This window comes from Cebus imitator, unplaced genomic scaffold (genome assembly GCF_001604975.1).
Source record: "Cebus imitator isolate Cc_AM_T3 unplaced genomic scaffold, Cebus_imitator-1.0 Scaffold152, whole genome shotgun sequence".
NCBI classification, from domain to species: Eukaryota; Metazoa; Chordata; class Mammalia; order Primates; family Cebidae; genus Cebus; species Cebus imitator.
Genome location: NW_016107467.1, coordinates 3,454,087 through 3,469,806, shown reverse-complemented (window position 1 = coordinate 3,469,806; position 15,720 = coordinate 3,454,087).

Below are 15,720 nucleotides of genomic sequence, written 5' to 3'. Positions count from 1 at the left end.
TTTTCCAGTTCAAGATCCTTAACATTTATACGAATTTTTCCTAAGATACCTACCTTGCAAATTTTTTTCTGAATAAATTCAGAGAAATAAAAGATTGTGGTGGCATAATATTAGGTTCTATAGGAAGAATGTTCACTGAGCTTCTGTTTCATTTTTCAGCATTTCAAGTATCAATTCTCAGCAGAAGCACTAAGTTGAAATTAGAATCCTGTAAATTTTGTCACATAACAACAAAGGAATATGTGATCACCCTGTTAATGATAGCATGTTCCACTGAGTTACCATCTGAATTGGAATGAGTCAGGTGAGATGTGTCTCACTGAATCATAATGGTGCTTCTAAAAAATAAACATTTCCAAAGTTATAACACACAAGAACATGACAGTAAACTTCCTGAAGCTATAATTCAGAAATTAAGTCACATATTTACAGAAAATCATTACAAACCTCATAGCAAAAAAGATTTTATTAATATCCTTGAATTCACGGATTGAACCTATTTATTTTGTTCTGCAATTTATGCAAATTGTGTAGGTCTGCTTGTTTTAAGATGAAACGCATCAAGCTGGGATTTGCAGACTTCTTTCAGATTCATATTTCTTCCCAATTATTTTAAATGTGCTTATATTTTTCCCAACCACTTAAAACCTATTTATAATGCCATTCATTATATGTGAGAAGCCAAGATTTTCACATGCCTGTCTAAAACGCATATTGCATTCAGAGACACAAGAGAGATTATTTACTTATTTATCTTACCAAGCTAAGAAAACCCAACAAGCAGTTCTTCCAGATTCACCCTGGAAATTCAATGTGTCAAATATCAGGGTAGTTTTCTATTTCCATCTGGAAATGAATAGCAGGAATCACAGTCACTCCTTGCTGTAATGACTGTATCCTCGACTTCATCAACTATTTAAAAAGCTGTGGAGAAAACCAGCAACAGCTGTAAAAGGGCCTGGAATTGTTTGGAGGAGAACTTACATGCTATAGTTTTAGGATAAAAGTAGAATTATAAATGAACTTGGGAAACTTTGCAAGGTACTAACTTAAGTCCCATGCTGTGCAGTCTGTCTGTGCAAAGGAAAATCTCCTTTGAAGAGATTAGCAAAAGTGGTTTGTATGTGATCACAGCAGCTGAGATGATGTGTGACTTTTGCCTAGCTTAAAGTGGATTAGCAAGACTTAAAAGACGGAAAATTGTTTTGTGTGTAGCTCACCATGCTCTTGGAAACATAAATGAAATCACAGTCCTACGAACTTAAATATGATTTCTATTAGTTCAGTGTAGTGAAAATCCCCTTCTAAAAGTTTAAACAAAAAAAAAAAACGATTGTGGCTTGTCAATATTCTCATCAGCTAATGATTGTTACACATTTGAAAACTATTTCTTGGAATTTACTTTTAATTTATCCACAAAGATGTCACTTTAAGTGTCTGAGTGACAGTGTGGTAAAACAGACAGAACATTGGGTAAGAAATAGAAACAATGAAATTCCGTTCCCAAGTCAGCCACTGACTCTCTGTGTCACTTTAAATAAAACACTTAACCTTTCTTAGAGTTTGTATTCTTATCTACAAAATAAAAGAATATATACCACATAATCCTTACAGTTTTGCAAAGTATATCCAATTACAGTGTGTATTTAAGGAAGCTTTGAAAGCAATGAAATATTAAATTTTAGTTATTATTCACATCTTTGGTTATAACTATTGATCCTTTTTAATAATATCACATAATAAACAAATCAATGTCTGATTTCTCTGAAAACCCTCTTTTTCCATAATAAAAAGAGAAAGAATAAAGACGAGTTATATAAGACAGATCACTGGGGTGACTGAATGTGGTTTTACTCCCTCTCTTCCACCAGCAAAATTTATCATACCATCTCATCAAATAATTTAGGTTGCTTTTGTAAGCCATCAGACCTCACTTCATTTTTCACAAATATATGAAAGTAAAGGCTATACCACATGTTTAATAGTGACCCATGGAGTATGTTTCTCTTTACAAGAAACAAACAGTATTATAAAAAGGCAAGAGAGCCCATAAAGGAATATTTGTCTTATTTAACTTTTGTATGGGCCTCCAATGTCCAGCATTTAGTGTTTTCTTCTCTGTCAATCTTTATGAAGAGGAAGACACTTTTCAAAAAACTATCAAAGTCTTTAAGAATATAAATACAAGTCAACCACCTGTTTTTATGTTCTCTTTTTCTCTATTGACTTTTGGCAGGTACTTAGAGAAAGAAATATTTCGGAGCCCTGACATTTAAGAGAAAAACAAAGAGGCCTATTGACCAATTTCTGGGGCACGCTGTCTTTGGTAAAAGGTTAATCTTCTCAGCTTTTAGAATTTGAAAGTCCCAATAAACAGAACCTGGTATGTTCTGCTATCATTTTACCAGCTGCAAAGCTCCAAAACAGGAGAATCCTCAATTTAAGATAAAATTTTAAAAAGTAAAATGAATTGCAAAGGAAGTTTAAAGAATAAAACAGAATAAAGCAAAAAATAGAGAAAATGGTACATCAATCAATCATTGATACTCTTCTAAAATTATAAACTTTTTGACCTGATACAGATTGTTACTTTATACATCTATGCCAGTTACAAAGTAGAAATTATTAAGAATTCATATATTAAAAATGGAGAAATGATTATCTTGAAGTATGGGATAAAATTTAAGTAGGAAAATAATAGCCACCACATTTCTCCTTTTCATTCACTGTCTCAGTTAATCAGCTAATCATTTAATCCCAATAAATTTGTGCCCATTTTTTCTGATGACAGAACAAATATTTAGGGAACTTAAGTAACAGCTGAAATTTGACTCCCAGAAGTCTGCATCCAAAGCCTATTCAGAATATCATAGGCTACATTGTGGTGGAACAAACATATTGACCATGTTTAGCAGTCAAGAAATAGCTTCTGATTCTCATTAAAATTATAAACACATTTGTGATATAGAAAATGCAAAAACACAGGGTCATAATTTTTAAAATCAGAATAGTGGGATGAACAAATGCCACATGATATTTCTGAAATATTTTACTACATTTTACTATTGGTCTAGCCTTTGTTGACTGTTTCTCTCTAGTTCTGGACTTAAAGTCAATCTAGAATTATTGGATAACTATTAGAAATCCAACAACTTCAACGAGGAAAGTCATAACAATCTGAAAGATGAAGCTTTTGTAGTAGGCATTGGAACAAAGTCCAGCAGTTCAAATGATACCTATTACTAGGTAAACTCCCGCTGGGCTCCCATGAATCCCAAGACCTTGTCAAGCTGATGAGAAAACCACAATATCTCTTTTTTAAAAGACTTGCACTTGAGAGTATGGAAGCCTGTTGATTATGACTACATGATTCTCACAATGACTTAGCAGATTTCAAAAACAAAAAGAAAAAAATGAGGTGTGATGGTCAATACTGAGTTTCAACTTGATTGGATTGAAGCATACAAGGTATTGATGCTGGGTGTGTCTGTGTTTGCTGCCAAAGGAGATCAACATTTGAGTCAAGTGAGCTGGGAAGGCAGACCCACCCTTAGTCTGGGTGAGCACAATCTAATCAGCTGCAAGTACAGCTAGAATACAGGCAGGCCAAAAAATGTGAAAAGAGAGACAAGTCTAGGCTCCCAGCCTACAATGTTTCTCCTGTGTTGGATGCTTCCTGCTGTCAAACATCGGACTCTTAAGTTCTTCAGTTTTGAAACTCAGACTGCTGTCCTTGTTCCTCAGCCTGCAGATGGCCTACTGTGGGATCTTGTGATCCTTTAGTTGATACTTAATAAACTCCCCTTTATATATATGTATATATATATATACACACACACAAAATGGAATTATATATATAATATATACATAATGGAATCATATATATAATATATATGATGGAATTATATATATTATATATAATATATATGGAATTATATATTATATATAAATTATATATAATATATATGGAATTATATTATATATTATATATAATTTATATATATATAATATATATAAATTATATATAATATTGATTGTATAATATTAATATATATTATATATAATTTATAATATATAATGGAATTATGTATTATATATATAGAATTATATATATTATATATAGTGGAATTATATATATAATATATACAGTGGGAATTATATATATAATATATATAGTGGAAATTATATATAATATATAAATATATAATTACATTAGGTCTGTCCCTCTGGAGAACCCTGGCCAATACATCAGGTAACAATGATATCCTCATAGCACTTGTTTCCAGCCATGCCTGACAGACCTATTCCTCGGATTTTGTGTTAGATTAGTCAAACAAATTTACTTTCATGTCTGGGATAGTCTTCATTGTGAGAGCATTTTGAAGTTTTTCAATCCATGAAGATTACATTTTAAATTTTTCCACTAGTAAGAAATTTTAAAAATAGAACAGATAAAAGTAATAATTTGCTATTGTAAATGTCATAAAATAAGTAAATTTGCTCTAGTGGGCAAATCTAAGATGATTTGCTACCATGTTAAAATGTAACATGGTCAGAAAAGCTTAGCACACAATATACTGTCATGAGAACAGAAGGAAAAGAATATACAAATATACTCTTTGAAAGAAAAAAAAAAGAAAACCAATGGGTGACACGAAGAAATAGGTCAGCAACAATTATGCTGATATTTTCTACATTGTAAGAATAAATACCTCTTTATCTTTGTAGTTTAAGAGATTAGAACTAACAGTGAAAAATAGAAGAAGTAAATAATAGCTGGCAGAATATTAAAATGTCCAATCAAAATGATTTGTGCCAATTTAATATTGTGCTAACATATTCTAATATAATCAACCTTTAGGCTAGCTCCAGATGGAGAGAACAGAATTGAAAACACTGTATGATGCTTTCTGCTCTGCTTTCAAGTACCTCACTCAGTAGTTATGAGATCTCAGAATACATCATTGGGGACAGAGGCTGTTGTCTAGCAGATTTTAGGGTAAGATTATTGGACACAGGTATATCCTAAGCCATTGTGGTCAGGATAAATTGCAGACCAAATCTGACTCAGGGGAAAAAAGAAGCTTTTCATAAATAATAATAACAAGTTACTAAATTTGAATTTTCTAAATACACTCACCCCAAATAGTACTCATCTCATATTGCTGCTTTCATCCACAGCACGCATTTTGAAATTTTACATTTGTCTTCTAGGTCTTATTCTCTCATTTGTTATTCCATAGATGTACCATAGCAAATCTCAAAAACCCCAAACTCTTGAGAGTTGTATGCCAGAAGACAATAACAATTATCCTTTGTTCTTCCCACTCAGTTAAAATCATTATTTAACAACTAAAATGCAAACTGAAAGTCTGAAATCACCTTCAATAAACACCAACAATTGAATTCAATTAGCTGAAGAATAGAGAAATAATTAAAAGAAAAAAAAGTCATATCCAAATGGACATCCAAAGCCATCCTGTCTTAAGAGAAAGGTTTTTTCCAATCTCAGGAATAACTTCTAGTTATCAGCAATGCCATATAATGATAACAATAGCATTTTATCAGACTTGTATTACTGCTGGGCACCATTTTCTAACATTTTTACATGTAATAACTCATTAAATCCTCACACTAATTCTTTAAGTACCAAAAGTAACTCTTTTCCCAGTTTAGAAAAGAGAAATCCAATTTAAAGACAGTCTACATTAACTTGTCAATGGTCACACAGCTATACCCAGGTTCGACAGCTACACAACTTGACCATTACCCCAATGTACTGACAAATACTCATGTAGTAGCTATTCTGGGAATTGCTAATAGAAGCCATGTGGTTAATTCTTGCTCATTCCCTGTAGTACACACCTTGATGATACTGACTATCTCATCTGGGCTTATAACTATTTCCTCCCCCCCAAAAAAAAGACTAACTAAAATAGAACGTAGAAGCCAGTGTACCATAAAATATATTGAATGCCATAATGTTAATTAAAATTAATATATGAAACATCATTTATAAGCAAAGATTTTTGTTTATGCTTATTTTTTTCTCATTAGCACTGGCCCCATGGAGCTCCTGAATATATCTCATTGTTATTGAAAATTGCAGCTCTTATCTATTTATGCAATCATTTTCTCTCTTGAAGTGAAAAGATACATTCTCCAAAAGTGTTCATATTCAAAGTAGATTGAATATGATGGTTATGCAATATAAAGCCCTGTGCTGTTTTGAGCTGCACATAATTCACCTGTTTAAATCTTACCATATCTATCTATCTATCTATTTCTCTATCTCTATCAATCATCTACATAATTTACATTACAGTTATGTATCCCATAACAACATTTCACTCAAGAACACACCGAATATACAACTGTAGTCCTGTAAGATAAAATGGAGCCGAACAATTCTTATCCCCTGGTGACATTCTAGCCATCCTAACATCATAATGCACTGCATTACTTGTGTTTTTAGTGATACGAAGATAAGCAAACCTACTGCATTGCCAATGATATGAAAGTATAGTACATACAATTATGTACAGTATATGATACTTGATAATGATGGTAAATGATGATGTTGGTATTTACATATTTACTGTACTATACTTTTTATTATTATTTAGAGTACACTCTTTTTCTCCTTATTAAAAAAAAAAAAATTAACTGTAAAACAGTCTCAGGCAGGTCCTTCAAGGCGTATTTTAGAAGGAGGCATTGTCATAGGAGATGACAGCCCCATGCACGCTCTTGCCCCTGAGGACCTTCCAGCAGGACAAGATGTGGAGGGAGAAGGTGATAATGTTGATGATTATGGTCCTATGCAGGCCTAGGCTAATGTATGTGTTTGTGTTTTGTTTTGACAAACAAGTTTAAAACATTTTTTTAAATGAAAACCAAACAGGCTTATCAAATAAGTTAAAGAAAATACTTTCATACAACGGTACAATGTTTGTATTTTAAGCTAAGTGTTATCACATGAGTAAAGTTAAAAATATTTAAAAGTTTAGAAAGTAAAAATGTTACAGTAAGCTAAGGTTAATTTATCATTGAAGAATTTTTTTTATAACTTTGGTGTAGCCTAAGTATACAGTCTTTATAAAGTCTATAATACTCTGCAGTAATGTCTTAGGCATTCATGTTTACTCACCATTTACTCATTGCCTCATCTAGAGTATCTTCCAGTCCTGAAAACTCCATTCATAATGAAGTAAATGCCCTGTGCAGGTATACTATTTTTCACATTTTATACTGTATATTTACTGTACATTTTCTATGTTTAGATAGATATAGACACACAAATACGTACCATTGTGTTACAATTGCCTACAATATTCAGTACAGTAATGCCCTATCTAGGGTTGTAGCCTCGAAGTAATAGGCTATACCATGTAGCCTAGGTGTGCAGTAGGCTACACCCTCTAGGTTTGCGTAAGGACACCCTATGATCATAAAATGACAGCATCGCCTAAAGATGAATTTCTCAGAATATATCCCCATTGTTAAGCAACATATGACTGTACGTATATCTAATTTTTAATGTGTGCAAAGGAAAACTGAAATCCAAACCAAAGATTGACATTTTGAATGATATAGTAAGTTGTTAAATGATTTGTAAACATCACATTTTTTCAGTGTATCATGATTGAAACTGGCCCTTCCCTTTTGCATATTTCCCTATGTGCATATTTAACTAGCAGGTATCATAATTTTGTCCCTGGAATTTGTGCCTTTGTGTGAAAAATGTTTTCCCTCTCTCATTCAACCAGCATTCAAGTGCCTCCTCAGCATCTGGTCCTCACCTACAGGCCGGTGATACAGCTATGAACACGACAAGCACAAAGAGATGATCAAAAAACAAATGGGAGAGTAATCCCCACAAATAGAGATTCTAGTAAATACTATGAAAGTTTTCTAGGTTGAAGAGTGCACCCCCCCTACTGCCGAAAATTCATGTCCACCCAGAACTTGAGATATGACCCTATTTAAAATTAGTGAATTTGCATCTAATCAAATTGGAATTCATTCAAACATCCTGCATCAGGGTGGGTCCCAAATCCAAGGTGAATCTTGGCCTTATAAGAAGGTGGACATTCCAGCACAGAGACACTTAACACACAGTAAAGAACACTGAGTAAAAACAGTCACAGATCTGAGTGATGTGTCTACAAACCAATGAACATCAAGGATTGCTGGCAACCTCTGAACACCAGGAGCTAGGAAGAGATAAAAAATGGCTACTTCCCCGGAGCTCTCAGAACATAACCTTGCCAACTTCTTGATTTCAGACTGCTAGCCTCCAGAAGTGTGAAAAAATAAATTTCTGCTGCATAAGCCATCTGTGTGTGTACTATTATGGCAGCCCCGGGAAGCTAATACCGATGAGCACAACAGAAGACAATTGATCAGGGCGGTTAGCACAGGGTGGGCACCCAAGGAAAGCGCATCTGTGAGAGATGACTTAAAGGGAGACCTCGAGTGTGAATCAGCATGGTGAGGAATGCAGGGTGCAAAAGAGCACTAGGCATGAGAAACAGCAAAAACAAAAGTCCAGAGTCAAAAAATAGCTCACACTTAAAGGAGAGAAGTGGAGTCTGGAGGAGAAAGAGAAAGAGAAAGACCAAGAGATTAAGAAGGAAGAATAGGAGAGGCAGATAAGGGACTAAGGATATCATCTCTACCCTAGCTTTGAGGGACATCCATCCCAGTGAGGAACAAAACCACATTATTAATAGCTACAATTCATGGAATGTACAGAGTTCAAAGAGAGGAAGCAATATTTTCTTATGTGTGAACAGTGAACGATTTGCTGACAAAGTAAGTGCCATTTGTACTGGGTTTTATACATACAAATACAATTTGGGTATTGCCTTAGGTCAGAGATCCTAAAAGCAAAGCCTGAGATGGGGACTGTCAAACAAGAAATTTGTTGAGGGAGTGCATTCCAAAGAAAGAGAGAGACTAAGTTGGGATGTGGTTTCAAGTGATGTCTAGCCTGTTTGATCCCAGAGGAAAGACGGAGTGCAAATTGCACAGTGAGCTCTCTTTCCTTTGAGGCAAAGTAGCTGGGCTTTTGTATCCTCTGTACCAGTTAGTCACTGGCTCTGGGTCAATTGTGCAGGTGGGTTGGTGAGGGAGGAACCTCACTCCTCCAGGCCCCATGAAGCAGTTTCTATTGCTCAAGCATAACCTTATGAATGAGGAGCCTTTGGCAGGCACACCGGGGGGCTCAATAGGGCAAAAGGGCATCAGTTACAAATACAAAGATATGAGCTAGTCATAGGGATTAGAACTATTTCAGAACAAAAGAGTCATAAGGGCCAAGCCTCTTCTATTCAAATCCACTCCAGATGACTAACCTTACAAAATGAATAAGGAAGGACAGACTAGACCATCACTGGGGTCTCTACAGTAACTTTTCTCATCTCTGCCTCATGGCTGCTACATTCAACTTCACTAAATGATAACAGGAGGAAGAAAAGAGATTGTATAGCTTCCCTCCTTACTGTAAGTTCTCAAAATGAGGTAAGTTGATGACAAGAATTTGTGTTATAATTTTGAGAACAGATGTTGGTTCAAATAGCATGGTGATTATTTCCAGGCAAAATACCTGCAATAACAAAAGGCAATTTAATGTGCAGCCTTGTGCTAGGAATGGCAGAAGCGTTTCATCCCATGTGCCAGTTTGGTTCAGATGTCCAAATCACTGTGTTAAGAAGGAGTCTGAGACCTGAGAAGACCCACAGACCCTCTGAAGAAAGTGGACTATTTCTGCAGTACCCAGGGGATTCTTCCAAAACTGTGAGTGCCCTTTCCCAACTGCAGAAGTGGGAAAGGGAGACCCTCCTCTCCTGAATACACATTGGCCACTGGAGAAGCTGAAGTTATGTTTGTGGGAGACGTTTCCAACTTTACCTGGAGCTGAGTCAACTTAGGGAGCTGAGCAAAATGCAAGAGTAGAGGAAGCAACAGAAAGGCCTTGGGAGCTCACTGGGTCCCCTAGCAGGTCATTCCTGCCTGGCACCACAGTGATCCAACAGGAGAGGAGCAAGGGTAAAATTACTCAGGGACAAGCAAATCTTCAGCTGAACTTTGTAACAATTTGAACTGCGTGAGAAGCCTCTGGCCAGAACTCACGGAAGGGCACAAATCTGATGTGCGGACTCCACAGGTTAGGAAGAACCAAGCCCTTTCCTTTCGAAGCTGAGAGGCAGATAGCCTGGGGCAGGTTTTCTAGCCCATATTGCTCTCCACCTGGAAACTGGAAACAGTCTAAGGGCTCTTACAGTGTACACAGTGGGAGTGAACTGGCATGGAGTTGGGTGAGGTCTGTGACTGTCGGTTTTCTCTCACGTTCCAGACAACCTACATGACTCATCAGAGGCAGCCAAAATCCTTCTAAGTAGACAACTCCAGAGACCTGGGAGTCTCATCCCCATCCCCCACAGCAGCCACAACAAGACCCGCCCAAGGAGAGTCTGAGCTCAGACACACTTAGTCCCATGTCACCTGATGCTCTTTCCCTACCCACCCTGGTACCTGAAAACAAAGGGCATATAATCTTGGGAGTCCTCAGGCCCCGCACACCATCAATTCCTCCCTATAATACCACAGCTGATGCTCTTTGGAAAGTGCCACCTCCTAGCAGGAGGCCAACCAGCACAAAAATAGAGCATGAAACCACCAAAGCTAAAAACAATCACAGAGTCCATTGCACCCTGCTACCACCTCCACTGGCAAAAGCACTGGTATCCATAGCTGAGAGAACCACAGATGGCTCACACCACAGCAGTCTGTGCAGATGAGCCCCAGTAACAGCCTGGAGCTGGGTAGACTCACTGGGTGGCTAGACCCAGAAGAGAGACAACAATCACTGCATCACTGCATTTTGGCTCACAGGAAGCCACATTCATAGGAAAAGGGGAAGAGTATAACATCAAAGGAACACCCCATGGGACAAAAGAATATAACAACAGTCTTCAGCCCCAGACCTTCCCACTGACAGAGGCTACCCCAATGAGAAGGAAACAGAAAACCAACCCTCATAATATAACAAAACAAGGCTCTTCAACACTGCCAAAAAAAAAATCACATTAGCTCACCATCAATGGATCCAAACCAAGAAGAAATCCCTGACTTACCTGAAAAAGAATTCAGAAAGTTAGTTATTAAGCCAATCAGGGAGCAACAAGAGAAAGGCAAAGCCCAATGCAAGGAAATCCAAAATATGCTACAGGAAGTGAAGGGAGAAATATTCAAGGAAATAGATAGCTTAAAGAAAAAAAAAATCAAAAATTCAGGAAACTTTGGACACACTTTTAGAAATAAGAAATTAGAAGTAAGAAATTCAGAGCCCGAAGACAAGGTTTTCAAATTAAGTCAATCCAACAAAAACAAAGAAAAAATAATAAGAAAATTTGAACAAGGCCTCCAAGAAGTATGGGATTATGTTAAATGATCAAACATAAGAATAATTGGTGTTCCTGAGAAAGAAGGAAGTTCTAAAAGCTTGGAAAACATAACTGGGAAATAACCAAGGAAAAAAATCCCCACCTTTGCTACAGACCTAGATATCCAAATAGAAGAAACACAAAGAACACCCGGGAAATTCATCTCAAAAAGATCTTCACCTAGGCACATTGTCATCAGGTTATCCAAAATTAAGACAAAGGAAAGAATCTTAAGAGCTATAAGAAAGAAGCATTGGTTAACCTATAAAGGAAAAACCTACCAGATTAACAGTGGATTTCTCAGCAGAAACCCTACAAACTAGAAGGGATTCAGGCTCTATCTTAAGCCTCCTCAAACAAAACAATTATCAGTTGAGAATTTTGTATCCAGCAAAACTAAGCATCATATAGGAAGAAAAAATACATTATTTTTCATACAAACAAATGCTGAGAGAATTCAACATTACCAAGCCACAAGTGCAAGAACTGCTAAAAGGAGCTCTACATCTTGAAATAAATCCTTTTATCACATCAAAACAGAACCCATTTAAAGCATAAATCACATAGGACCTATAAAACAAAAATACAAATTAAAAAGCAAAAGCAAAAAAACAACAACAAAAAATACACCGGCAACAAAAGGCAGAATGAATGCAATGGTACCTCACATTTCAATATGAATATTGAATGTAAATGTCCTAAATACTCCACTTAAAAGGTACAGAACCACAGAATGGATAAGAACTCACCAACCAACTATCTGCTGCCTTCATGAGACTCACCTAGCAAATAAGGACTAACATATACTTAAAGCACCAAGGTAGAAACTTATATCAGATGAAACAAACTTTAAATAAACAGTAGTTAAAAGAGACAAAGAGGGACATTACGTAACGGTAAAAGACCTTGTCCAACAAGAAAATATCACAATTCTAAATAACTATGCACCTATAACTGGAGCTCCCAAATTTATAAAACAATTACTAATAGACCTAAGAAATGAGATAGCAACACAGTAATAGTGTGGGACCTCAATACTTCACTGACAGCACTAGACTGTTCATCAAGACAGAAAGTCAACAAAGAAAAAATGGATTTAAAATGTACCTTGGAACAAATGGACTTAACAGATATATACAAAACATTTCATCCAACAACGGCAGAATACACATTCTATTCAACAATGTATGGAACTTTCTCCAAGATAGAGCACATAATAGGCCATAAAATGAGACTCAATATATTTAAGAAAATTGAAATTATATCAAGCACTCTCTCAGCCCACAGTGGAATAAAACTAGAAATCAACTCCAAAAGAAACCTTCAAAACCATGCAAATACATGGAAATTAAATAACCTGCTCCTGAATGAGCATTGGGTCAAAAACAAAATCAAGATGGAAATTTAAAAATTCTTCTAACTGAATGACAATAATGATACAACCTATCAAAACCTCTGGGATATAGCAAAGGTAGTTCTAAGGGGAAAGTTCACAGCCCTTAAATGCCTACATCAAAAAGACTGAAAGAGCACAAACGGATACTCTAAGGTCACACCTCAAGGAACTAGAGAAACAAGAACAAACCAAACCCAAACCTACAGAAGACAGAAAATAACTAATATTAGAACAGAATTAAATGAAATTGAAACAAAAAATACAAGAGATAAGTGAAACAAAAAATTGTTTCTTCAAAAAGATAAATAAAATTGAGAGACCATTGGCAAGATTAACCAAGAAAAGAAGAAAGAAAATCCAAATAACCTCACTAAAAAATAAAACAGGATATGTTACCACTGACACCACTGAAATACAAAAGATCATTCAAGGCTACTCTGAACACCTGTATGCACATAAACAAGAAAACCAAGGAGGATGGATAAATACAACCTGGAAAAAAATACAACCCTCCTAGCTTAAATCAGGAAGAATGAGATGCCCAGAACAGATCATAACATCAGCAAAATTGAAAGGGTAATTTAAAGATTTCCAACAACAACAAAAAAGTCCAGGGCCAGATAGATTCATGGCATAATTCTACCAGATATTCAAAGAAGAATTGGTACCAATCCTTTGAAACTATTCCACAAGACACAGAAAGAAGGAACCCTCCATAATTCATTCTATAAAACCAGCATCACCCAAATACCAAAACCAGGAAAAGACATAATCAAAAAAGAAAACTACAGACTGATATCCTTGAAGAACCTAGGTGATAAAATCCTTAATGAAATACTTGCTAACCAAATCCAACAACCTATGAAAAAGGTAATCCACCATGATCAAATGGGTTTCATACCAGGGATGAAGGATTGTTTAACACATGCAAGACAATAGATGTGATACACCACATAAACAGAATTGAAAACAAAAATTACATGATTATCTCAATAGATGCAAAAAAGCATCTGACAAAATCCAGCATCTCTTTATGATTAATACTCTCAGTAAAACTGGCATACAAGGGAGATACCTTAACATAATAAAAGCCATCTATGACAAACCCACAACCAACATAATACAGAATGGGGAAAGTTGAAAGCATTCCCTCTGAGAACTGGCATAAGACAAGGATGCCCACTCTCACCACTCCTCTTCAATACAGTACTAGAAGGAAGTTCTAGCCAAAACAATCAGACAAGAAAAAGAAATAAAGGGCATCCAAATCAGTAAAGAGGAATTCAAACTGTCACTGTTTGTTGAAGGTATAATTGTATACCTCAAAAATCCTAAAAATTCTTCCAGAAAGCTCCTAGAACTGATAAAATAATTCAACAACGTTTCTGGGTACAAAATTAATAAATACATATCGGTAACTCTTCCATACACCAACAGCAACCAAGTAGAGAATCAAATCAACAACTCAACCTCTTTTACAATAGTTGCAAACAAATAAAGTAAAATACTTGGGAATATACCAACCAAGGAGTCAAAAGACTTCTACAAGAGAAACCACAAAATATTGCCAAAAGAGATAATAGGTGACGTGAACAAATGGAAACACATCCCATCCTCATTGATGGGTAGAATCAATATTGTAAAAATGACCATACTGGCAAAAGCAATCTACAAATTCAGTGCAATCCCCATCAAAATACCACCATTATTCTTCACAGAATTAGAAAAAACAATTCTAAAATTCATATGGGACCAAAAAAGAGGCTACATAGTCAAAGTAAGACTAAGCAAAAAGAACACATCTGGAGGCATCACATTACCTGATTTCAAATCAGGTATATTATGAGGGCAGAGTCACCCAAACAGCATGGTACTGGTACAAAAATATGCACATAGATCAATGGAATAGAATAGAGAACCCAGAAATAAACCCAAATTCTTAAAGCCAACAGATCTTTGACAAAGCAAACAAAGACATAAAGTGGTGAGAGGACACCCTATTCAACAAATGATGCTGGGATAATTGGCAAGCCACATGTAGGAAAATGAAAATGGATCCTCATCTCTCACCTTATAAAAAAATCAGCTCAAGGTAAATTAAGAACTGAAACCTAAGACCTGAAACTATAAAAATTCTGGAAGATAACACTGGAACAATCCTAGACATTGGCTTGGGCAAGGATTTCATGACCAAGAACCCAAAGCAAATGCAATAAAAACAAACACAAATAGCTGGGACCTACTCAAACTAAAGTGCTTTGGACAGCAAAAGGAACAGTCAGCAGGGTAAACAAACAACCCCCAGAGTGAGAAAAAAATCTTCACAATCTATACATCTGACAAAGGACTAATATCCAGGAGCCACAATGAACTCAAACAAATCAGTAAGAAAAAAAACCAATACCATCAAAAAGTGGGCTAAGCACACGTATAGACAATTCTCAAAAGACGATATGCAAATGGCCTACAAGCATATGAAAAAATGCTCAACATCACTAATGATCAGGGAAATGCAAATCAAAACCACAATGCGATACCAACTAACTCCTGCAAGAATGGCCATAATAAATAAATAAATAAATCAAAAAACAGTGGAGGCTGGAATGGATGTAGTGATCAGGGAATGCTTCTACAGTGCTGGTGGGAATGTAAACTAGTACAGCCACTATAGAAAACAGTGTGGAGATTCCTTAAAGAACTAAAAGTAGAACTACCATTTGATCCAGCAATCCCACTACTGAGTATCTGCCCAGGTGAAAATAAGTGATTATTTGAAAAAGATACTTGCACATTCATGGTTATAGCAGCACAATTCACAACTGCAAAATTGTGGAACCAACTCAAATGCCCATCAATCAACAAGTGGATAAAGAA